The 26,748-nt window shown below is 47.4% G+C and overlaps 1 protein-coding gene across 5 annotated transcripts in view; it reads right to left on the reverse strand.

Annotated features, from left to right (window-relative positions):
* Nucleotides 1-22,519, reverse strand: part of Mras (muscle RAS oncogene homolog) — a 62,731-nt gene extending 40,212 nt beyond the window's left edge. The window contains exons 1-2 of one of the 5 annotated variants that reach the window (XM_039080884.1): nt 11,908-12,274; nt 8,937-9,003 (exon numbers count right to left, since the gene is read on the reverse strand). The gene's annotated coding sequence lies outside the window, so the exon portion shown is untranslated. Of the gene's footprint in view, nt 1-8,931; nt 9,004-11,907; nt 12,327-12,458; nt 12,563-22,497 lie in introns of those variants that run through there. The other 4 variants (XM_063264949.1, NM_001388501.2, NM_012981.3 and 1 more) reach the window with 4 other exon arrangements.
* Between the last annotated feature and the right edge of the window lie 4,229 nt (nt 22,520-26,748).

Genomic DNA, 26,748 nt, shown 5'->3' on the forward strand with positions numbered 1-26,748 from the left:
GTCCTGCCCAGCTCAACCGTGTACAGACTAGATTCAGATAATATCTTCCTGATGCTGTGACTCTTCTAATACAGATCCCCCACCACCATAAAATTACTTTGTTGCTACTTTATAACTGTATGTAATTTTCCCACTGTTATGAATCGTAATGTAAACCTCTGTGTCCTCCTATGGTCTTAGGTGAGCCCTGTGGAGTGGGTCTCACTGACTGAGAACCAGTGAAAAAGTTAGCGCCCCTTCCCACGCACTCAGGCAGGCCCCTTTCCCGCCTCCCCCACTCCAAACTAAATCTCTTCTGCTTTCTTCCATTTCTAAATCTCTTCCTCATTTCTTCCATTTACCTCAAATTCAAAACCAAGGTCTGGGAACTCTGCTGCATGTGGCTTTCCTACTCAGTGGCTACAGTCTGCTCCAAACTTGAGCTCCTTTCTCCAGCCCCATCCCCCCAGTCCTTCAGTCCTGTTACTCCTTAGCTGCCCTTGAACACAAAGACCCTCCTGGAAGATGGTGCATGGGAACCTGAGACTTTCAGAACAGAGCCTTCTAGACTTTCCTTCTGCAGCTCAGCACCCCTCCCCCCATATAGTCTGTGTCCAGACTAAGTCCTAGCAGGGTGTCCTTAGGGGGCAGGGACAGTGCCCAGGCCTCAGGTTGTTAGTACCTGTAGGCAGCCTTCCAGTGAGGGCCTTCTAACTAAACTCCCTCCAATCTCTCTTGAAGGAGCTGCCTCTCTCTTCTCAGGCCCTTCTGCACTATACCTCAGAAATGCTTCTTTCTCTGGGTCCCACTCTCCCTCATCCTGTGGAGCCCTTTCTTTCAGTCTATGGAATTTTGGGCAGACCCCCAGTGGCAGCTATTATTCACTGCCCCACCCCCACCCCCAAATCCTAAAGAATAGGGTTCTGGGGCTTGGTACATGTCTAGCTGAGGCCTGACCCCGCGCAACCATACTGCCTCTCTTAAGGAACATGTCCCTCTGTTCCACCCCACCCCACCCCCCCACTGTCAGATTCCTTGGCTAGCATGGAGAAAGGAACTAAAGGCAGATGCTCAACGACTCTGACCCAGCTGACAGCTGCAGCCAGAGAATGCCTGTGCAGGGGCAGATGTTTTGTTTGGGTCCGTATTTGAGGCAGGGTCTCCCTGAATGGTTTAGGCTGGCTAGTAGTTTGTTATTCTGCCTGCACCTCCCAACAGATAGCTCACCTTTTTAGGGTACCTAGAAGTCTAGGTTTTTGTATCAGAACTTGTGATTTTAAACCACTGTATAAGCCAAACAAATGACCCCCCTACCTTATGATGGTTCTGCCCCGGGTCAATGGCTACTTCCTTGGCCCTTTTCATCATGCACACAATCCTAGAGCTGAGGTGGCCTGGGACAGATGTCTCTTTACTGCTGGCCTGGCTTGGATCTGGCTGCAAGGAGCCAGAAGAGGAAAGCAGTAGACTTGACCCCATGCAGCTATGAGGGTTCCTCAGCCTGAAGGAAAATTTCCAGGGGCATGTTCACAGAGAGGGTCATGCAGCCTGCCCCAGGAGTGGCTCAGACCCAGGGAGGTGGAGGGCAAAAGGCACATTCAAAAAAGATACTGTTTTCCTCATTTATTTTCAAAGCATCCAACGCTATTATCAAAGAATGTGAACATTTTTTAATGCTTGACCAAAAAAAGGGAAGAAACAGGGACTAGGCTCTTCCCAGAGGTAGAGTGAGGTAATCTAATTTCCATTTTTAAAGAGTAACCAGATGGATGGGCCAAATAAAGGGGAAACTTCCTGGGCATGAGACGAATGGGCTGATGGGATTTTCCTATGTCTCGGGTCACATAGAGGAGAACCAGCTACCGGGCTCTGAGCATCCAACCAGGGCTCAGGAAAGAGAGAGTCCTTTCTCCGTGTGTGACTCTAACAACCCAGGATTCTAAGTTTTCTAGCTGAAAAAGCAGGGGGCAGCTTGCCACACGTCCTCCTGCAAGCTCTATGGATTTCTCTGTTCTCCCTGTTTTCTCTCTGCCTCCCTAACCAAGCAGATCTGACTTGGAAAGGAGAGGGAGAACAGGCAGAATGGTCATCACTGACTGGGCAGCCAGTCTTCCCCCAACCTCTGTGGTTATTTTATTTTTGTTTTCTTTTTTGAGACAGGTCTCACTGTGTGACCCTGATGTCCTAGCACTCACTCTGTAGACCAGGCTGGCCTCAAACTCACTGAGATCCACCTGCCTCTGCCTCCCAAGTGCTGGGATTAAAGCTGTGCACCTCACACTTCGCTCCCTCTGCTTTCCACATAGCACTTCCATTCAAAACCATTCATCTGGGGGCTGGAGTTGCAGTTCAGTCAGAGTGTTTGCCAAGCATGCATGAAATCCTGGGCTTGACCCCCAGCGCTTTGTGAACCACACAAAGCAGCTTACGCCTTTATCCCATAACTTGAAAAGTAGAGACAAAAAGATCAGGAGTTCATGGTCATTCTTGGCTACACAGCAAGTCTAAAAGCAGCCTAGGATACATGAGATGCTGTAGTGGCAAAAAATAAAGAAATAAATAGTGCCTATCTGCCAGCTGTACAATCTACAGCAAAGTAACAAGTGTGCAAAACTATTATTGGTGAGTGTCAGACAGCAGCAGTCCACTGAAAGTAGAACCAGGCTGAGGCCTATGGCCAGAACATATCATTATAATACCTGTTTACTAACTCCTAACCACATACCAAGCTCCATAATAGTAACTCCCCAAACTTTCAATGTGCCTTGGACTTGGTGAGATTCCAGTTAGAGAGCCCTGTGCTCTACCATGATCAAATTTCACATGCTGGTACCTCAGGCTTAGTTTTACATGATATCTTGTGACTTCCCCATGCCATGGCCAATGCACATCCCCTACAGGGTCCCGTCGAACATCCGTGGACTCACCAATGCTCCTCACAGATCCTCTATCAAAAAGAAACTCCACCCCAGGTTTGGTCGTTAGAGACACAGTCTGACTTTAGAATTTATGCTAGCCTTATTAATGGCAGTACCCATCCTACAGCACCCGTGCTCTCACTGTGGATCTACGATACTGAATCCTGCTTAGAGGAACTTCTTAACAGACCTTTTTGGGTTTAAAGGGTGTGGCTCCAGCTTAGTCTAAAGTTATCGATGCTCTGCTATCAAGTGGTGGAAGCTTAGAGTTTTCACCTCTGGAAGAAAGCATCCAGGAAAATGGATCCCTGGGAAATTGTAGTAAATGAGGTTTGAGAAAGAGAGGGACAGCCGCTGAAGAAGTTCTCCAAGGGTGTGACCAAGCAAGAGGAGAATATCACTCATTGCTACCTCTGGCTCTTGTGAGCCATGGGCACTCCCTAAGCTCTTGGCAAAAGCCTGTATAACACAGTACTTCGTCAGTAGGACTTAAGGAGCAAAGAAGCCAAGAGTACTGGACACACATGGGGCACAGCAGGTAGCTGGCCCTGGAATTCAGACAGTCACTAGGCATGGTCCTCAGCCTCCAATATTCAGAAATACTGTGGATATGGGTTTGTTTGCTTTTGGTCTTTTTCACTGATGCTTAGGTAATTTTTAAAAAATGCTACCCTTGGAGAACTCTAGTAACTTCCTTAGGAAGACCTGAGAAGTGCTGGGTGCCCGCCTCCCCCAACACATGGGAAATTGAGGTCCCACCCCAGGGAAACTGGATTAGAAAGGAAAGGGATGGGGGCAGCTCTTCTATTATACATGTGGAAGGTTCACAGGAATAGAGAACTCACTTCAGATCGCATAGACAACAGAGAGTAGGCAGAAATGAGAGCAGAGGCTTCTTCCAAGAAAGACAAGCCAGACAGTCCCTAAGGGCAGGTTGCCTGCTCTGAAGCCTAACTGGGTGGCCCAGGCCCCTGTCTGACACTGATGGAGACCCAGCCTGGGGCAGAGCCACTCCACCCTGTCCTATGACATTCCGCCCACTCCAAGGCTTTCTCCAAACTCTCTGCCCATCCTTCCTATTCGCCCACACCAACCCTAAATAGAACAGTGCCTCTGAACGCTTGCCCTATTAGAATGGTTATTTTGTTAAGGTGCCAAGTGGCCAGTCCCTGCACCCCTTACCATCCTTCCAGCCATCCCCAGTTGGAGTCCACGAGTAAGACAAAAGCTTTGTTCTTTATTTTTATTTCCTCCATAAAATGTTAAACATGCAGGAAACACCCGCCCAGTCCCAGATAAGTGGACTCGGCCACCATCCATGGAGGGAGGGTGGAGCGTGGGTCAATGGGTGGAGAGGACAGGAGCTGGGAGGCCATCTGGCCTTAAATGCCAAGAGGGTACCTGACCTTTGGAGAAACCGATTTCCTCAGCAGGAAAAGGGCTTGGTGTGTGCAGTGCCTGACCTTCCCACCCTCTGCCAAGAACCCCAACCTGAAGAATGTGGGTGTGGAAGGATGGCTGAGGAGACACATCCTATACGCATTTTCAAAATATATATATATATGTCCCCTAGGCATTGGGACATCGCCTCCACCCTTCTTCCCTCCTCTCCAATAAAGCAGGCTTTGAGAGAGCACACCACAGGCTATTTTGGGCTGTGGGAGTGATTCCTGAGGAGGTGGTACTGGCTGAGAAAGATGCATTGCTCTGGGTCTCTCCACTGAAGCTCTGGTTTCCACAGTCGCTAATTAAAACACAGAGAGGTGAATTTGGGGTTATCTACAGAAGAGGGGCAGTTTTCCAGAAAGTATGCTGGGATTCTAAAGGATGAAAGGAAGAAGAACAGTAGATAACTTGAAAGTGATTCTTTTGAAATGAATGTAAACATGTAACACTTTGGGGAGGCAGGAGTCTATCCCCAGGTTCCTCTTAAAGAGCTGGGTGGCCCAAGTTCCCTCTCAATTGCTGGTGATCCTCCCAGTCTGTGTCCAGCTCCACATAAGTACCAACGATTCTAATCTCAGTGTCGGTATATACCGTGGGCAGCCCAACACACCGTCCAGGTTCTTGTAAAGCCAAACTTTTCTTTAGAAATTAAGTCTGTAACACAGCACATTCATATATTTCTGTGTAATCAAATAGAACTTAGTTCTAGAGCATATGCAACTGCTTTTGCTGGTGCCACCTGTATAAAAGACGACCTCTAGGTCCTTTCAGCCTTGGTGACTTTTGTAACAGACAGAAGAGGATCCAGCAAGGCTGATCTCTTGCTGGCAACTCAGTAAAACGTATTTCATCTTCGACAGATCGTATTGAGGATTTGCGGACCCCCTCAGGTCCCCAGAGCATATTATAAGACTAGTTCAAACCTCAGCCCCCCATTAGTGTTGCGCTTGAAAAGATCTGCCAGTAGGGAAGGCCTTCCAGAACAGTCTGCGTCCCCACCAACAGCTCTACCAGAAAGCAGCACTCTGCTGTTCTTACAGAAGGCCCAGTTGAATGCAGATTCAGACTGTGGGTAGACAGGCGAGGTTGCCTCCAGTTGTCACCGGGAATGTCCACCCTCTGCAGCCGAACAGCTAGTTATCTGTGCTGGGCAGAGGAGAGAACCCCCTACAAAACCCCCCATCCCGGGGCCCATTCTAAATGAAAACCTAGAACATGCAGTGTTAGGGATCAGAAAGCGTCTCCACTGGACTTGGTCTGTCTCCTCAAAGGTAGGCCTATACGTCTGTTTATGGAGTTGGGATTTTTGGTTGGTTGGTTTGGTTCGGATTTTTTTAAGACAGGGTCTTTGTACAGAGTCCTGGCTGTCCTGTAACTCACTCTGTGGACCAAGCTGGCCTCGAACTCAGAGATCCACCTGCCTCTGCCTCCCAAGTGCTGGGATTAAAGGTGTGTGCGGGCCACTATACCTGCCCTATCCTTCTGTTTTGAGACAGGGTTTTATGTATTCCAAGCTGGCCTTGAACTCACTGTGTAACTCGGATGACCCTGAACCCCTGCCTTGACCTCTGAAGTGACAGGATTATAAGCATGTACCCCCATGCCCAGCTTGCACCTAACTGTGAGGTCAGAATATGGACATTGACAATGACTGTTCCAGATGGACTTCACAAATCATCAGGTTCTAAAAGGACAACCACAGTTCTTCTGTCTTTTCCAACCTCCTGCTCCAGTCTCCATTTAAATTACAGATGGTTTAAAAACACCGACGACTAAATTCTGCTCCGAAACCCAGTGATCGAGGCAGGTATTTGTGAAGACAGATGGACAGGCTTGAAAAAGACCTTTGAGAAAAGTCAAAGCCCACCAGAGGAGGAGGGCACTTTCCTCAGCATCTCAGTGGGGGACTCACTAGCATTTTCGGTGGCTTACCTGGACATGAGGGCAAAGAGACGTTTAATACATGGAAACCAGCTACGGCCCTTGACAGGCTCATGCTGGGCCCAAACTCACCAGGCCAAATGACCAGGCTCTTTAAGTCCAGTGCTACCATGGGAAGGATCAAGTACAGATAAAACAGTCATACCCGTCGTTTCTGAGTCATGGGTTCAGAGTGTTCGTTACGTTAGCCTTCATAGTTTTCTTTTTCAAGATTAAAAACTCTAAAGTGAGCAAGTGATTTAGGGGTTTATCTGCGGCTGAGTAATAGAGCCAAGGTTATCGAAGGTCTGTCCTCCCAGCCCATTATGAATCAGCCACAGGTTCGCCTCTGTGTTTCCTGCTGCCTACGGTGGTGTTTTCGGTGTTTTCGTGTAAAAAGTATCCCGCCTCTCTCCGTACAGGCCCTGCCCCATGGCGTTGACTACGTAGAATCAAACCTCATAGCACCAGCAGAGCGGGGCTGTTGTTTGGTCTGCATCTTCGGCAGATGCAGCTGAAGTGACATGCGCCTGAAATGGAACATGCGCAGCCGCCTCCCTGGCACTGCATCTCTGAGCTCCTGACGACGGAGACCGGTTTAACCTTCCAGTATCCTGGTTTCCACAACCATAAAAGGCTAACAGGAGCCAGGGACACTGTCACGAGCAAGTGTCGCCACTAGAAAGTGTCCGGAACAGGGTTAAGTCCCCAGGTCGATGCTGAAGGGAAGATGGGTAGGCAGATGAGTGGGCAGGTGGATGACGGACAGACAGATGGATGGATAGAAAGACAGACAGATGGACAGATGGATCCGTGGGTGGATATATAGATGGCCACATAGACAGGATTATCTTTAAACCAAGCCACCGAGGAGAGACTGAAGAAAGAAAACCCATCTATTCCATAAAACACTGAACTGAGCGGTTTGTGTGGGTCAGGGTAAGGGATGAAAGGAAAGACCTTTGATACAATGAGCAAACTTCCCAGTGGAGCAGCCCACCCTGAAGGGCAGTAGGTACCTTGTCTCTACAAGGGTCCAGGAAGCAAAAGTTGACACAGATGAAGAACTCCTCTATGGAGAGCGTCCTAGCCTTAACACAGGGGGACAACTTCACACTCAGGTCATATCTGACCATTCATAATCTTCACTTTAAAATTGTATTTCCCTAATAAAAATTTTTCTTGCAGGAGGAGGTGGGGGGGGGAGCACCCTCACAGAAGCAGGGAGAGGAGGGATGGGATAGGGGGTTCCAGAAGAGGAAACCAGGAGAAGGAATAACATTTGAAATGCAAATAAAGAAAATATCCAATGGAAGAAAAGAAAAAAATTGTTTTCCTTCCTTTCTGTTCTGATCAAACTTCATTTGTTCCTTTGCATGTTTGTTTCTGGGTATGTGCACACAGAAGTCAGAGCAGGCTTTGCGGGAGTTGAGGCCTATCCATTTACCATGCAGGTCCCAGGGACTGAACTTAGGCCAACAGGCTTGGCAGCAAGTCCCTTTGCCTACTGAGCCATCCCACTGGCCCTCTTTGTAGTTTCTGAGTCAATCTCATGTGGCCCAAGGCTGGCCTCAGACTCACTGTGTAGTTTAGGATAAGGTTGAATCCCTGCTTCTACCTCAGGTCCTGGGATTACAGACGTCTATTACCACACCTGTCTCTAATTCTGTCTGGAGCATTAATCTAGCAAGATAGCCATTGAAATAAACAAGTCTGGCATGATGACTGCTGGTATTTTTTATTTTATTTTATTTTTAGTAAAGCATAGTAAGAACTACTCACTGTCCGAATGGGAGATCAGTCTGTCTGTCTGTGCCATGTCATAAGTTAACTCCCCCATTCAGATGAGGAACGGTTCTGCTGGGTGTTACTCTACGTTAGATGTGCTAGAGGGGCCTGCTGAGTCAGGATTCTGTTATCTGAGACAGCCACAACACTGATTATGCCCTTTCTCCTGGCCTTTCTGGTCTCCCAGCAAATTTCATCTGTGTATTTCATCTAATCCCTATGACAACCCTGGGCAGAGAAGCCACAGACAGAGCCTAGGACTGCACAATGCAGGATCCACCCAGGCCCTCAAGACAGGGCCAGGACCAGGACTGAAGTCAGAGCTTCCTCGCTGCTCATTTTAGCCCACCACTCCTTGCTACAGCATCAATTCCATCCTTGGTGGTCTTCAAAATCTTACTAAGGGAACGATCAAAATACAGATGATGAGAGGTAGTCTCAGGCCAGGCTATGCAGACTTCTCAAGCCCTTCTGAGACTCACTGTGTCACCTTAGCAGCTGAGGAGACCCAGACTTGCATTTGGCCATCTGGCCATCCTCAAGCCCATCTAATGAAGCTGCCGGGCATATTAAAGAAAAACAACAGGCTAAATTCACGGGGTGGTTTCATGCCTCCCATGGGAGAAATGCCTGAAGAAAACTCTTGGAGCACACAAGTCAGCTACAAAGGTTTACAGGGGAGTCCGGAGGTGTGGAAGGCAGATTAAGCAGGGCTGATGAGGTGACGCTATCAAGGACCTATAGAACAAAAGATGCCACTGAGACCTGCGTAGCCGCTAGTATGGACTCCAGCCTGACCCCTGGCCCTGCATCCAGGACACAGCTCCTGTCTCAGACCCTCCCAAGGAAGGCTGCAGGTTGAGAGCACAAAAGCACAGACCTTACCTCAGCCTGAGGGCAGTATCCCAGCCGCTGTAGATTCTGGATTCTGTCTCTGTCCCTTCAGGATGCTCTAGAGATGAATAGTACCCAGCTGTGACAAAGGGACACACAACAAGTCTCCAAACACCATTGCTGAAACAACGGGCATTAGACCAGGGGTGGCCAACCCATGGCTCGTTTTCTGAGATTCGTAACTGCCCCCAGTTATATGCTATGACTGCTAATCTTATTACCTGGATGAGATTTAGAATCATCTAAAAATCTAACCCCGCCTCCCAGGCATGTCTATGAGGGTGTTTCTAGAGATGTTTAATATAGGAGGGAATACAGGCATCAGAATGAGCTGGTGCCCCTGAACTAAATAAGGAGGAAGCACGTAGAAAGCCAGCATTCATCTCTCCTGCTCTCTACCTACGGATGCAGCATGACCAGCCAACTCTTATTCTCCCTGTCCCAGCTAGAACCACCCTCATCACCTTGCCTTCTCTGTCAGGAGGGGCTGAACCCTCAAACTGTCCATCAGTCAGCATGAACCCTTCCTTAAGTCTCCTTTTCCAGTCTTTTTCCAGTCTCCTGCCATGGTGACAAGAGAAGTAACCAACACTCACGCTTGACTCTGCACATCGAACAACATTCTCTGATGTTCTCGTACACGTAAACAGCGGCTTCTCAAGATCATGAAAACCGTGAGTCTAAACTGCAAGCCTCATCCTTCTTGACTACCCACATAATAACTGACTGGAAGGGTACAAGGCTCTCCCAAGAGCCAAGCGAGCCTCTGGGAGATCTGAGCTGTGCCTAGCCTATCCTTACTTGTGTTTTGCTACTTGCAGCCCAATGCATCCCTGCAGATTTAGACCACAGGGCCTAGAAGCATCGTATTAAGCTCTAAGGGTAAGGCTTCAGAGTCTACGGACAAAGCGTATCTCAGCATCTGTATCATGGGCACCTGGTACGCGCTCCAAACTGCAAAATGCTCAAACCCAGCTCCTCCAGTTTCCCCATCTCTCCATAAAGGTCTGGATGCCTCATTGCTGGCTTTTGCCTGCACTCGTACCCTTTAGATACTAGTGAGCATTCCAGCTTTGCACATGAACCTAATATGTTTTCTGGTACCTCCAGGGAGACGCACTGTCTGGGGCATTTCACTGGTAGACAGGATTACTGTGATAATAACACGTGTCCAGTATAGAATAGAGATCCCAGTTTTCTGAGAACCGAGTAGATCCAGAGGCTGGCAAACATGTGATGTTAGGACTTGTCACTCAAAGGGCTCAATCCATTACCATCCTCCCTGGTTCTGAATGATGATCGCTGGAGCTCAGGGACCAAGCTCAGGGGGAAAGCGACTTGCCACCTTATAAAAGGGTATGAAATATCTGGGCCTAAAACTAGAAATAAATAAAAGTTCTGTTTGTCACCAAAACAAAACAAACAAACAAAAACAATCTTACATACGCAGCCAAGAATAGCTATGTGTCTCTAATCCCAGCACCCAAGAGGCAGAGGTCAGAGGATCTCTATGAGTGCCAGACCAGCCTGGTCTACACAGTAAGTTCCAGGCCAGCCAAGGCGTTGGAAATTGCTTTAGGCAGGAGCAAGGCCGACTGCTCTAGGGGGTAGTCAGTCACCTGCCTCCTCGGAGGGCCTCTCCTCTCCATAAGGAAATGTCAAGGTCACATCTGGGGGGTGGGTGGCAGTTCCCAACAGAGCACTGGACTTGCTTAACCTCCCACTACAGAGACCAACCTTGAATCCCACTGCAACAGAGCCCCTCACCTCCCATCCCCCGGCAGAGAAAGGCCAAACCATGCCATGAAACACAGACAGGGATGCTAACTGCCTGCTGGGTAGTATGAGCAGACCCATGAGTAAACACCAGGGCCTGAAACATTTTCAGCCCCAGTCAGCAGGGACATGCAATTTACAGGAAATAAGGAGGTTTACGGAATGTTAGCAGCTCAAATTTCTGCTCAGGGAAAAGGGGCAGGGGAAACTCTATGAACTGCCTCAGTAAAAGTGCTTTGTTCATAGCTAAGCCCTGACGTGCGTCAGTTATTAGCTGCCACCTCACATTTCAACCCACCCCTGCAGAACGTGCGTGCGGACTGGTACGCTGTAAATGCACAACACAGCCCACACAAGCTTCGCACCCCCAGCATCTTAGAGCCTCGCTCACAACAGGCCAGAATAGACACATGGTCAAAAGCACAGGCTTAGGCACAGTTCTGGTAGGTTACCTTCCTATTTCTGGACACCATAGCAATAGCATCTTTCTGGAGGTGTCCTGTCCGAATATGGGCGAGTGTGAGGGCTTGGTACTCTGCTTCTAAGTCTTCTCTGCTCACTCCTCAGCCAGGCAGACCTCTGGAGGCCCTGTTTCTGAACGTCATCAGACTCTCTAATTTGGTCCAGAGAATCAAAAACCATTGTAACCCAAGAAGACTCCCCACCACCAGGAGCAGGCCCCAGCGCTCAGGTCAGAGTTCAGGTGACACTGTCTTTGTCCTATTCTCCAGAATGCACTTTGTCCCCAAGCCACCTCAGCTCTGCAGGGGGTTCTAATGTGATGTCAAGGGCCCACTCAGATGGCCACATCTGCTCTTCTGAACAGCCGTCCCTGACCTAACCCTGGAGTAGAAGCTCTTAAGCTCTCCCACTGACCACCTTGAACTGTCACTCAGTTTGTGCCCCTGCTTTCCGAGCAGAACAGGATTTGGCATTGAGCCTGACACACGAAGAAAACTGGGCCCACATCAGTTTAATGAGTGAGTGCAGGCCCCAGTTGTGACCAGAGAGCCAGCCCCAGCAACCCGAACCCGGGGCGCAGTAAAGAGTTGTTTATAAAACAACAGTTTTTTATTATCCCCATGAATGTGCCATCCCTCCGCGGATCCTTACCGTGGTTTACGCCATTTTAAGCCGGGAGAGCCCCTACCCGACCCCGCAGCCCATCTCCCTGCCGAGTCCTTACCCCAGGATGACTACAATCAAAGGAGTCTGTCTGAGCGCCGGCCAGGCCCTCCTACTTGGGTCGGAGTGACGAGCGACTTCTCCGCTGCACACCGTTACGCCAGAGCGGGTGGTAGGGACAGAGGCCACGCACAGCCGGAGCCCGCCGCCGCCCGGGTGCAGCCGGGTGCAGCGTAGCGCAGCAGGACCAGCGCGGAACGGGCCACAACGCCGGCCACACCTCCAGCCCCGGAACGGAACAAAGCGCAGGGCTGCCGGGTGGCTCTCGGCGCGCTCCCGCCGGGGCTGGGTTCCCACCCTCGGCCACCGCCTCCTCGCTCGCACGGGGAGGAGGGAGCGCCTCGCCCGCGCCCGCCGGGCCCCGCGCTGCCGACTGACGGCTCCGCGCCAGCCAGCGGGGCCGCCGCCGCCGTCCCCGCCCCACTGCCGCCTTAAAGCGACCGCGCACCTCGCACCTCGGGCACTTTCCGAGTGGCTGCGACGACCACCCAAACACTGTGGGCCCTGGAAGAGCTGGCACAGGGCAAGGGTCCCTCGCCTGCAAGCACTCACCGCAGGGACCTACAGCCCGCGAGCCGCTGATGAGCCTGGGACACCTAATCGGAATTCGCCCCGGGCGGCTTTAAAAGAGCCAGAGCTTCAATCTTTAACTCTCTGCCTTGGGCTGCCAACTTCGGGACCTGCGGGACCAGCGAACGCCTTCCCAGTCCTCGAAGACTCCTGTCGCTTCAACCACGTCCCCAGAATCCCAGGTTTCCGAGGGCCTGCTGCTGGCGTTAGCTAGGTGCGAGGCTTCAGGCCTCAAAATTAGTGCGAATTGGCTAGTGACCTGGACAGGAGGCGGTGACGGTCACACACCGTTTAGCTGTTCCACTCGTTTGGAGTCATCCCCTCACCCTGGCTTTCCCTTTTACAAGACTTGAGATATGATCATATAACGCTGAATATATGTTTTTAAAGGCGTACGGTTCAGTGGGGTTTTGGTATAACAAAGTTGTGCAACCACAGTTATTTCTCTAATTCCAGAACATTTTGGTCACTACTCCCTTCCCCAATAAATAAAAAAATCTCTGTGGTTAACCTTTCCCCAGTCTTCCCTCCTCCCAGCCTCTGGAAACCTCTAATCTGCTTTTCAGCCTTGGTAGATTTGCCTATTCAGAACATTTTCTATAAATGGAGTCATACAACATGTGGTCTCTGTGACTGGCTTCTTCCACAGCGTTTGCACACTGGATGCATGCGGTTCCATGCAGTGATGCCTCAGACAGACTCATCTCCCACTTTGTGCATATGAAGCATTGGTTTAGCCATTCATCGATCGATGGTTATCTGCGTTTCCTCTTTCGCGTGTTGTAAATAAAGTGGCTAGAATGTTACCAGTCTTTATGTAAATACGTTGATTTCTCTTGGATACAAACACCTCCAGTGGAATTGCCAGGACAGTTGGGCACCTCTTTGGGGGGATATATCTGTTCCCAAAGCAGCCACAGCATACTACACTCCCACCACTTATTCTTTATGTGGGTGGTGTACATAAGTGTGTACCTGTGCATGCAGTCACGTGCATGCACACAGCCGTGAGGGACAGAGGACAGCATTGGGTGTTGCTTTTCAGGTGCCAGTCACCATTTTGCTTTGTTTTGATCTTTGGTTGGGGGTTTGTGGTTATTGTTGTTGTTTATTTTGAGGGGTCTCATTGATCTGGAACAGAATGAGTAGGCTGAGCTACAAGCCTAGGGGATCTGGCTGCCTGCCTCCCTTCCCAAGTAGGGAGACCCTGACTTCTAGGGAGACCCTGGCTTCTAGAGCCTTGATTTCCATTTTTCGTTCTTGCCAACACTTGTAATTGTGTGTCTTTCAGATGATTACATGGGGGGTGGGGGGAGTGGTCTCTTGTTCAGTGCAATTCTCTCCTCCCTCTCCCTCTCCCTCTCCCTCTCCCTCTCCCTCTCCCTCTCCCCCGAGATTGGATCTCTGTACCACCACCTCCACTTCTAGGTCATTTCTGAGGACATTCTTTTATAAATGAGCCTTGTTGACTTGGAACTAGCTTTACTTATCCGGGACTGCCTGCCTTTGAATGCTTCCCCCCACCCCTAGCCTCAGGGAACCTCAAAGCTCTGTTATCTTGCTAGTGGAGCTAGAGATTCTGCCTAAGGCAGTTTTCCTCGGGCCTCCCAGCCACCACCCATCTAAGGAGAGTGTAATCTTTACATCCCTACTCCCATCTGCTGCTCTAAAAGCCCAGGTGGCCTTCAAGAGCCTCAGGGCGGAGAGAGAACATACTGGATGCTACTGAAAGTGCCTTTCACTGGCTGTAGGGAGTGAAACCCTGGACTAAGGAGAGGGGCCTTGAAAGTCAGAAGTCCACCTTGACTGACTGGGTCCTGCCCTGGTACTGCCTTTCTCTCTCATTTTTGTTTAGCTCAGGCCTCAGGGAAGGAGGGCAGAGGGCTGGGTAGGTCCAGCTCCCCAGAAATCCTTCTCCCATCTATACAGAACTGGGCCTCACACGGCTTCATCATTGTATGCCTAGGAGTCTTCAACAGTGAGTCTGCAGCTTCAGGCTGTCGCTCAAGATGGATATCTCATTTAGGCTGCCCCACCCCACCCCACCTGCTCCTGGAGCCCTGTAAGAAAGCTGTGGCTTAGTTACTGGTGAACCGACTTTAAAAAGAAATAGATGACTGCCCAGCAAACGTGAGTCCTCTGAGTTCATTGGGGGTGGGATAGAGGACTGACAGAGTACCCACCGAGTGCCGGGATAGAAACAGGGGCGTTAGGGAGAGAGGGCTGTGTGGGAGCACAGAGAAGAGCCCCTAGTCCACGGTGCAGAGGGACCAAGTGAGAGCCGATGGCTGGGCTAGGTCAGAAGATGGTGTGTGGGTGCGGGGATGTGTGAAACTAAACCCAACAGCCAGGCTAAGAGACATGAGACAAAGCTTGTATACTAAGGTATGACTGAGCTGAAGCCTTTGCAAATGGCAGATCAGGTGTGTCCGAAGCGTGGTGCACCAGAAACTTCTGGCCAAGGACCCAGAAAGAACACAGACCAGATTTCATGCCTTGAGGTCCATGGCCAGTCAGTGGGACAAAAGCCAATTCCTGTAATAGAATAAAGGTCAGAGCTGCTGGGCTAATACAGTGAGACCTCCTAGTTAGTGACAAAGCAAGTGAGCTGTACCACTCTCCCCCCACTCCCATCCTATCCCCCCCCCACCTCCCCATCCCCATGCTGAACAATGGATTAGATCAGACCAGAGCTAATGAGAAGCCTAGAGTGGGCGGGGCCTCCAGGTCCTTACAGACTCCAGGCTCAGCATGGTCTGTGTGGATAAAAGTAGCTCTGAGCCTCTGAGCACTCACAGGTGATGTGCAAGCTGGTGGAGACAATGATGGCTGCGTGGACCTCCCAGTGCCAAAGGCTTTACCAGCCTTCGTCTAGATGTAAAGAGGTTTCTGGTCCAATCCCACATAGCCCACAGAGGACCCAAATTCAATCCCAGCACTCACAGCCACCGAACAACCACCTGTAACTCTCTGGCATATATATATATGTGTGTGTGTGTGTATGTATATATGTGTATATATATATGTGTGTGTATGTATATATGTGTATATATGTATATATATGTAAACCTAACCCTAATATGTGTGTGCACATGTATACATATATATGTGTATAAATAGATATGTGTGTATATATATATATATATTGCCCACCCAGCACATGACGTTTAACATAAAATAAAATCTTAATAAAGCTACCTGATAGTGATAGCAGTTGGGACAGTAGGTCTGGCTCAGACAGGAGAGTCATAGAGAACCAAGTGAGAAACACAGTGTCAGACGTGTGCTACATCCGGGCAGCAATCACACCTGCCCATGGAAATCTGTAAGCACTCTGTGCTACGCGGTAATGATTCTAAATATCCCATGAATGATTAATACACGGAGGAAAGTGCCCATAGGGTTGATTAAGGGGGGAGAATGAAATACCCCAAAGGGTCCAAAAAGTATATAATTATAACTAATTATATTGCGTTAAGTCGTTTAATGGGAGATTGGGCACAGTTGTGTGGAGGCTTGACAGTCTAGATGACAGTCCCAGGATGACATTGAAACTAAAGTGCAGGGAGAAAAGCAGAAGCCCAAGTGACCGCAGCACAGAGGTTACACAGGGCACACTCAAATCCTGGTGGATTCTGGAGGGAGGTTCAGGGAAGGAGTGACAGAGAATTCTGTTGGCAAAGGGAGAGTTACGGGGAGAGGATTTTCTACAGTTCACGAGATCAACACAGATTCGAGGACTGTGATGACAAGTGTCACCAAAGACAAGTGCTGGTGAGATGTGGGGAAAGGACCCCCTTACCCACTGCTGCTGGGAGTGTATACAGCACAACTGCTATGAAAATTGGTGTGGAGGCTCCTCCAAAAGCTAAAAATAGAATTCCCATATGGCACAGCTATACCACGCCTGGGCACATTCCCAAAGGACTCTGTGCTACCACAGAGATGCGTGCACATCCCTGTTTATAGATGGTCTATTCGCCATGGCGAGGAAACGGACCCAGCCTAGACACCAATCTACAGATGAATGGATACTGAAAAACCGATGTGCGCACAACGGCATTGTATTCAGCTGTTAAGGAAATTGAAACTTGCTGGGAAATAAATGGATCTGGAAAGTATTACAGTAAGTGATGAGACTTAGTCACAGAAAAGGAAAAACAAGTTCATATGCAGATCCTAATTCTTATGTATTTGCATGTGTAAATGGGGTCTATCCAAGTGAATACAGACTGGGGAACTGGATAGGAGACCAGGAGTGGGGAGTGAGAGGCGTTGGTAAAGTGGGCAGGGGGGTCATAAAGCTGCACAGGACATGAAAGCAGACAGGTGGGGGGTAGAAGGAAGATGAGGGGTTAAAAAAAAAAACAAATGAAAAAAATGCCAAAATGAAAATGCATTTTTGGAAGCTAGTGCAAATATTTTAAATCTATTTTCCAAAACGAAAACAAAACCTCACATGCATGTCTATTACAGCTAAACCACTGAAAAATGAAAGATATTTGAAAAAGCAATGAACAAAACAAACTCCAAAACTGTCAGCCAGATGACTCCATGCTGAAGGATCTCCACAATCCCTGTGCATAATCCGTACGTGTGCACACACAGTGAGTGTGCACACACAGTACATGTGCATATACAATGGGTGTGCATACACAGTACATGTGCACACACAGTGGATATGCACACAGTGCATGTGCACACACAGTAAGTGTGCATACACAGTGGGTGCACATACACAGTGGGTGTGCGTACAGTACAGATGCACATACAGTGCATGTGCACACATGCATGTACTAAAGTAGGCGTAAGCGAAGTTTAAGTTGAGAATACAGTGGGACTGAGGAAAGCTAGGAAATGGAGTGGTTTATTTAAGGTGCAAAAGGTAGGAAACCCTAACTTTGAATCTCATGGTTACTGACCATATCCTCCAATGAGGAAGTGAAATAAACTTTCAAATGGACCTAAACTGAGGAAATTGATTACCCACTGGCAGTAAAAGAAATAGTTTCTAGCCAGAAAGAAGCAGTTCCAGGCAGAACTGTGGACGTGTAGGAGGAAGTGGGGGGCACCTGAAAGAGCACCACTGAGGATGAACTGTGTTGTGAGCATGTCCGATCTGCAGCCTGCAGGCCAATTCGAGCTTTCGATGCAGCCCAATGCAAAGTCATAGACTTGGTTAAAGCACTGTCTGATGTATTGTGGTAACTCCATCGCACAGCTCTTATGAACTTTGAGGATGACAACGTGTCACAGTGGCAAACAGTTAAACATATCTGAGGGTCATTATGCCGCGTCAGCATAGGTTTTCGATGGTGACTATGAAACACTGGTGGAGGATGCTCCCAATGGGGCAACTCTGCATAGATGTGGGCAAGAAAGGAAGAAGACAGGCCAAAGGCCCCTACAATGTTGTCACTAGCACAAAGGGATGTAGTAGCCAGTGCAGCTGCAGAAGCTGGAGCAGTGAGGTGGCAAGTCCCACGAATACCAAGTGCCTCTTTACTGAGCAGTGACACTGGTAACTGCAAGGTAACTCCAACAATGGGGTTTGTGTTAGGAGGAAGCCTGGAGTAACGGTAAGTAACTGAGACCAACCCGACTACCAGCTGGGCATGCAACTGGCCAGAGCTTAACTCTAATACCAGAGGGAATGATGTTTCGAACACAAATCAGCTGTGTGGGAATTTCATTATTGCAAAGTGGGAAAGGGAAGAAAGGTGAGTGCTTGCCATGGAGGGCCAGGAAGCTTCTGGGAGAGGTGATAACTTATTAGCATGTAGAGCTCTTAGAAACATCACTGAAAAAAGTAAGAAACTGAAATGAACGCATAAGCCTGTTGTAGGCTGAAGTACACACACACACGCACACACGCACGCATGCACGCACACACATGGAAATGCATCAGAAGGTTTTCTGTGCGCGGTCAAAAGAGGAAAGAGGGTTTCCTACCTATTATCTAGAAGACAGAGCCCAACCAAACCGTATGTACTAACAGTCCTTGGAAGGGAGGTCTAATCTCAGAGTGGCAGAAGTGAAAGGTTAAGGCTAGTGGGGCTGAGGAGTTGGGGGAGTGTGTGAAAAAAATGTCTCCACTCACTGCTCCAAGCTGGGTGAGCAATGGCTTTCAACCTGTACCTTGCCCTGGGGATTCCATTTGATACAGCATCATCTGGCCCCATTTTGAGCGCAAGTGCAGAGGGTGGGATGGATGTAGTAGACACGACCACCTGCCTGACACCATCCCTAAAGGTGTTAGAAAGGAATCCTAACATGGCAATGTTATGCTATAATGACTTGTCATGTGACCATCTGGTACCCATGTTAAGAACCCAATAGGCAGAGAACTTTCAACTTCCCCCCAGAGGTATGTGCATGTGAGTGTGTGTGTGTACATGCACACACATACTTTGTGTGAAGAGTAAGGTGTGGTCAAAGAGTTAATATTAGTAATTACGATTGGAAGAAAAGAATCTACAAGTAACTAGATAGGTGCTGAGTGGTTGAAGGCACTGGCTGCTCTTTCAGAGGATCTGGGTTCAAGTCCCAGTAGTTACACACAGTGGCTCAAAAATGTGTGCAATTCCAGTTCCAGAGGATCCAATACCCTCTTGTGCCTTCTTTGAGCATCGGGCATGCACTTGGTGCACAGACATACATGCGGGCAAAACATTCATGCACATAAAATAAAAAATAAGAATTCCTAATTGCCAATGCCATGTTATCAAGGAAAAACATGGTTAATTGCAGCTAACAAAACTAAATGTAACTATTGTGTGACAAACTTTTCCTGGAGCAAAGAAACACACAGGTCTATTCACCCCAGACAGGGAACCAGACAGACCAAAGAATGGATCCCATCGAAGTCCAGCTTGGTGAACCACTGAGTTTTACTGGGGTTACTTACAGAAGTCTGTTTGAAGAGTTACAGAGTCTCAGAAATGACTCAGAGACAGCTGCATCACCCAGGACCACCAAGCATGAGTGACAGCTCACAAAGCTGGGAACCTGGAGCTCACTGTGCAGCGTGTAGACAGCTCAACAGGCTGGAGAATGTTCTTTTCAGGTGCCTCAGTTGGCCTAAACATGGCTTCTGCTTCTTTCAAGTAGCTTGTCTGATTTCAGAGTCTTCTTTGCAACTCAGCTCTTTCTCATTTGAGAGGTATTCTCAGCTTGTAAATTACTTACTCTGGTAGGGGAGGGCCTAGTGAATCTGGTCAGCTTCAGGGATTTCCTGAAGCTAATTGGAGTATACTTCCTGGAGTTACATTCCTGGAGTATGGAATGTTTCCATCTCAGAGGAAACTTATGAGGAAGCTAGTGAATTTAATGTTACTCAATAAACTATGATATTGTGGAAAAACACTAAGGTGCCTATATTTCTGACAGTGTTTTCAAACTCACAGGTTCCTAAGAAAACAAGTGCTTTTGGTCGATATTGTATGACAATTGGGGCCCTTGAGCCTTAGAGAATGCCACTAGGGAGCAGCTCCCAGCCTGTAGGTCACAACCCCTTTGGAGGGGCAGGAATGTGGAGCAACCTTTTCTTCACAGCTTTGCCTAAGATGAGAAAGAAAACCAACAAACACAGATACATACAGTAGGATTCATAACGGTAGCAAAATCACAGTGATGAAGTATCAATTAAAATAATTTTATGATTTGCAGAGTCACCTCAACAAAAGGAACTGTATTAAAGGGCCACTGGACTAGAAGAGTTCAGAACAATTGTACTAGGGGAAAGGGAAAAGTGGGCCACTTCTGTCTCTCAGGGTCAACGTTATCCTCAAGATGGATTCAACCATGATTCTGGCTTCGATCATTCAGCTTCGCCATGCATTGGGGCTTCGCCTGCCTTCAGAGGCGATAAAACAGACCAGAATAAGATCTGGGAGCAGAGACTGGTTGCCAGGGCTACCACAACTCCTACTACGAAAGCCCTGGCAGGACTTGGTTCTCCCCAAGCTGGAGGCGTGGCGTGGGATAGGAGGTGGTGTGGTGGCAGCTGGGGAGTTGATTGGGTAAGTGGATAACAATGCTGGGCCCAGTAAATGCCTTTGCACAGGTTTCCTATGCACAATTCTGCTCAAGATCACTACATGCTTAGGACAGACTTGCAAGTTTGCCTGTCCAATCCCTTGAAGTCACAGCCTGATCCTGCATGTGAGCAGGGGACCTAGCCCCTGTACATCCTTGTCCTGATCCTACTGTCACCGAGGCTCAGTTTCTCTCCCTCGCCTTTCCTCAGGAACAGCTCTTCTCTGGGATTGCATACCTTTTCACTTCATGCTGGGAAATGCAAACGAGACCCGGGTCCAGCACTGACATGAACTCATATTTTAAATATAGCCACCATGGTCAGAGTGTTAATAAACTAACCTTCCCCGCTCCCTCTATAACAAAATGAGTTGGAGCAGAGGCCAGAGGGACAGTGGCAGAGCAAGGAGCCTTTGGCCTCCAGACCAGGGCTGGTTCTTATATTTGTGCTTCCCCATGCTGGCTCAGTCTTAGGCTGTTAAGGAATGGGCTTGCTTTGCCAAAATATTGGTTTCATTATAAGAGTTAAAAGAACGAAGTTTTGCAATTCCATTCCCTTTTTCGTTTGTCTGTTTTTTAAACAAAGATTCTATTCATTTTTATTTTATGTCTTTGAGCAAGTTTGTACACCATGTGAGTGCCTCCTATTCTCAGAGAAAGTAACTCCATCTGCAGCTGGGGTTACCCATAGTTCTAAGCCACCATGTGGGTGTCGGGGGTTGAACCTAGTCCTCTTCAAGAACCGCAAGCTGCCTTAAGCACCAAGCCACCTCTCCAACCCCTATTTATTTATTCACAGCGGACAGTATCTTATGTATCCCAGATTGGTCTTGAACTTGCTAAGTTGCCAAGGATCACCTTGGACTTTTTCTGGCCTCTGCTTCCTGAACGATGGATTTCAGTATTGCTTTTCACCCCGCCTTTGTCAGTGGCCGTGCTGTGGGGCAGTTGCAAACAGGATACCCAGTGCCTTCTTGTCTTCTTTCTGTGACTCGCACTCCCAGAGACTCCTCCAAAGGCAGGATACAGCGAATGCAGTGAAAGCCTGGAGCTTTGATTCCCTGGGAATTTGTGGAGATTGCTTTTATGGACACAATCAGGAGAGTGGGTGTGGTTCCAGAGTAGGTGCCTTTAGGAGAATGGGTTTCTACTGGCGTCTCTGTACACACCAGTGTTGTGCCTGGTGGGGGCTGGGGGATGGGACGGCTAATTTTCTAGATGGCAAATTTGATGTCTTTAGACATTAATGTCATCACTCCCCAAACCTTGAGAGTTGGGTAAAGAGGAGTGTGAGTCATTTGAGAAACATGTATTTACTCAAAACCCGACATTTTGGGTAATTTACATTTGATAAAAATGATAGCATGAAAATTAAGCAATATTTTTAAAAAGCATCCGGTGGCTTTCCTTACTGAAAACTAACATCCTCGGTGAACATTTCCTGGTAGCTGCAGAGAGACAGCCAGAGCGAAGGCTATGGCCTGCCGCGTGGGCAGTGTCTGGTCCTCGAGACACGAGTCAGTCTAAATGATACTCTAAATACAGCGTGTAATATTCAAAAATGCACACAAATCTTTGAGATAAATATTAATGAGGTTTGGAGATCCCAGAGGGCCATTTAGTACAATGCACTCAGCTCCAGGGCAACTTGAGGAAGCTTGTGGGGTTGTGAGGGAGGAAGTCCTCATAATGAAGCCTGTGGAGTGGCTGATTTAAAGCCCTGCCTCAGAAGCTTGTCGGGCGCCACCTAGCTGGGAAAGGAGTTGTGAATAGAGCCCAGAAGGTCGCGCTCTCCCTAACCAGTCAATAGACAACTGATCATTGCCACTCTCTAGTTGTCCAGGGTTATGAAGTGGGTGCCACCACGGTGGCTCATGCCCGGTTATTTGGGAAGATAAGGCAGAGGTTCACTTGAGTTTGAGGTCACCCTGGGCAAATACTCTGAGCCCGTCCCAAACAAACCACGGCGATCTGTGATTCTTACCTTCTTTGCAAGCGAACAATTAGCTTTCCGTAGTATCATGGGTGCGGGCAGAAGATGTGAATGGTCTAGGTCAGGGACAAAGAAGAATTTATTAGTCAAAACAAAAACGGTAGGGGGAGGAGGGAGGGGGGAGGGGAGGGAGGAGAGGGGAGAAACGGTACCAAGGTCGCTGAACCTCCTCTGTTCCCCACAGGACCACGAAAAAGAGGCTGGGGTGTGTCACGGGATAGGAATTCTAGTTCCAATAAACCAATGCTCCTACATAGAGAGTAAATGTGCTTCTGGAAAGGGTGCTTTGCTCTAGAAAAGCATTCTATCTTTCTTTTTTTAATGTTTATTTATTATTGTATATGAGTACACTGTAGCTGTCTTCAGACACACCGGAAGAGGGCATAGGATCCAATTACAGGTGGTTGTGAACCACAATGTGGTTGCTGGGAATTGGACTCAGGACCTCTGGAAGAGCAATAGTCAGTGCTCTTAACCACTGAGCCATCTCTCCAGCCCGCATTCTATCTTTCAAAGCTGTAAAACATTCCTGAAAAAGATTATAAAGGAATGAAGACATCCAGCACTTCTGTTTGCACAGCGTGCAGAACATGAGGGATTGTTAGGAAAACATCTGTCACTGGGTTAGAAGGTATACAGTTTCCAGGACCACTCTTAGCCTCTCTAATGTTGAAGAAGCCAGGACAGTGGGCAGCACAGGGCTCTGGTCTCGATGGCGACCTATGGCTCTGATAGCAAGTGCACTAGGAAGTCCCACCTGGACTCAGCACTTGGATGTCAAGCTAAGTAACTTTGCAGCTTGAGGAAAACGCAGCCCAATGAATATAGGTTGTCAGGCTCAGAGAAATATTTTGTGGCTGGCTTACTATCTTCTTGGCAAAGTCATCCCCACATATCACATGCCTTTAATCCCAGTGCTGGGGGAAAGGGAGGCAGAGGCTGAAAGATCTCTGTGAGTTCAAGGTCAGTCTGGTCTACATAACCCTATCTCAAACAACATGAACAACGAAAGTCACCCCAGCAAACACCAGCAAAATACTGTATATATAAAGCGCTAATTAGACTAATAAGGAGTTTATTAATAACAATAAGAAATGAAGGAGGAGCAAGACAAGATGGGGGCACTAGGCTAGAGGGAGATAATTGTGGATGGATATGATAAAAAGTATATATGGTTTATACATTGTGTAAATGTATGAGATTGTCATAGAATAAATAAACATGTTTCTTAAAACTAATAGTAGTCAAGAGATGGCTCTTCCAGAGGTCCTGAGTTCAATTCCCAGCAATCACATGATGGCTCACAACCATCTGTAATGGGATCTGATGCCCTCTCTGGTGTGTCTGAAGACAGCTACAGTGTACTCATATACATGAAATAAATAAATGAATCTTAAAAAAAAACAAACTACTAGCCATCAACAGTAAGTTTAGCAAGATCTCAGAATAGTGGTCCATATGCAAAACAAATGAATGCATCTCCATGTTCTACCAGCAATTAATTGAAAATGAAGCTAAGGAAATATTTCAGAGCTGGAGAGATAGCTCCTTGGTTGAGAGTGCTGGCTGCTTTCCCAGAGGACCTGAGTCCAGTTCTCAGGTCCAGCTCCAGCTTCAAGGGGGGAATCTGAGTCTTCTGCTCCCCACAGACACTACCCCAATACGTAATTAAAAATAAATCTCTTTAAAATAAATAGAATATTTCAATAATAACATAGAGGAACACAAAATGCAAAATGGCTTTTGATTTTCCAACAACTAGAAAACATCGTTGAAACAAAAGAAAAAACAGAAGTCTGATGATTTAGCCTGATCTACATGCTCGAGACCCTGGGTTCTATCCCCAGCACTGGCAAGAGGAAATAAAAAGGTCACTCTGTTTGCAGATTTGGTGACTCACCGTCAACAAAATGCCAGTTCTCCCTGAGTTAATTCTAGAGTCGGCACAATTCTACTCAAATTTAACAGAATTAAAAATAAAAAAAGTAACAGGCTGACTCTGAAATTGATATAAAAAGCAAAGTGATTTGAAAATAACCAAAGGGCTATTGAAAAGGAAAACAACATGTATGAAAAACGCCATAATTAAACATAGTGCTTCATATACTAAGCTAAAAGATAAAATAAAATTGAACTACTTTGATGAGGTGATGATCAAAATAATCTTGATTGTTATCTAACAATTAAAGACAGCAACAACAACAAAGTCCTAAGACACATACACACCAGTACAATTAATGGATGTGTGTGTGTGTGTGTGTGTGTGTGTGTGTGTGTGTGTGTGTGTTGTTTTTCCAGATAGAATTTCTCAGTGTAACCAGCCCTGACTGTCCTGGACTTGCTTTGTAGACCAGGCTGCCTCAAACTCACAGAGATCTGCCAGCCTCTCCTGCCTCTGCCTCAAGTGCGCCATCACACCCAGCAGTGGATTTTTTTTTTTTTTTCAAAAACAGGGTCTCACTCCCCTGGCTGGCCTGAAACTTGCTACATAGACCAGGCTGACATGGATCTGAGAGAGTCACTCACTGTGCCACCTCAGTGCTAGGAATTAAATGTGTGCCACCACGGTTGGCCTATCATTTGGGTTTTTTGTTTTGTTTTGTTTTGTTTTGGGTTTTTGTTTTTTGTTTGTTTGTTTGGTTGGTTGGTTGGTTGGTTGGTTGGTTTTGGCTCTTTGTTTATTTTGTTTTTGTTTGCAAAAGAGAAAAGTAATTCAGTGAAATAAAGGTAACCCTTTCCAACATCAGTTCACACAGTCAGAAGTATATGGGGTAGGATAAGCCTTGACCCTTCCCTCACATCCTCCACAAAAGCTAGTTTGAAACAAAGTAGGGTGCTCCAAGACTGTGGAATGCACAGCCATGCAGAAGAATTAAATTATGAATACACACAACAACTGGGATGCTGGCCAGGGGAATTTCAAATTCTGAGGGAATTATACCAGATGAACAAGCTGGTCCTCAAAAGATTACATATTGTTTGATATCATTTATATAATTTTTATATAACTTTTTCTAATGACAAAAGTTTAGATACAGGCTACGGGAAGGGCTGGGAAGAGATCCAGGAAGAAGGTGGGAGTGGCTAAAAAGGGCAACATAGTGTTCCTTGTGTTCAAACTACTGAGTAGTAGTGAATACGTGGACTTGTACGATTTATAACATGTTTCTAGAACACAGAGAGAGAGAGAGAGAGAGACAGAAAGAGAGAGACAGAGACAGAGACAGAGAGAGAGACAGAGACAGAGAACGGCAATCTGAGATGAGTAAATTGTGTCACCATCACTAATCTCTTTATGATACTGTATTATATTTTTTTAAAAATTGTTACCATTGAGAGAAACACCTCGCAGAGCACACAAAGAATTTCTCTGTGCTATTTGCTACAACCACAGAAAGAACACAAGAATCAGAGTAAAACCTAAAATTAATTGGGCAGAATCCTGTGCACTTCAAATGGCAGCTTCTTGGAAGGCTAAAGGGTTATTTGAACTCATAAGTTCAACCAGCCTGAGCAACAGAGGAAGACTAAAATGACAAGGAACTGGGTGCCCAAAAGTAGCAGTAACCCGTTCTGGTTAAGTGTGTGCATCTGAGTGCATGGATATGCCCACGTGTGCAGGAGCTGTGCTCAGAAGAGACCATGGCATCTCCTGAAGGGAGTTTCAGGTAGTTGGGTGCTGCTCTGTGGGTATCAGGAAATGAAATCAGGTCCTCTGCGAGAGCAGCAAATGTCCTAAACCATTTCGACATCTGTCCAACCCTGAGAGGCCCCTAGAGGTAATTTTGTAATGCTTACTTTCCTTATACTTTTTCTTAAATTTTCAAGAATTGGAGCTTTTTATAACTTGTAGAAAACAATAATAGTAATGACCTGTGGGTAGGCAAGGATTTGCTAAGGACAAAAAAAAAAAGCTATGAATCTGGCATACATGCAAGTCAGGTAAATTGTAGTTCATCAAGCTATGGTTGTTCATACCTGTCATCCCAGAGCCATGAGAATCACGAGTTAAGGCCAGCCTGGGCTACATAATGAAAGAAAAGAGTGGTACCCACCTCTCCCAATCTGACTGAGGAAACTTAATCAAATAGCTCCATCAGAATGCAAGGGATGGACGGCCACTGTGGTCCTTGCCTGGGGAAGAGGACATGATTCCACAGCAGGGGCAACACTGCTGTTAGTGTCCACAAATTCGAAGAATCATCTTTTCTACACCATTCCAGGATGCCAAGAATTATAGTT

The sequence above is a fragment of the Rattus norvegicus genome, chromosome 8, assembly GCF_036323735.1.
Source record: "Rattus norvegicus strain BN/NHsdMcwi chromosome 8, GRCr8, whole genome shotgun sequence".
Lineage (NCBI taxonomy): Eukaryota > Metazoa > Chordata > Mammalia > Rodentia > Muridae > Rattus > Rattus norvegicus.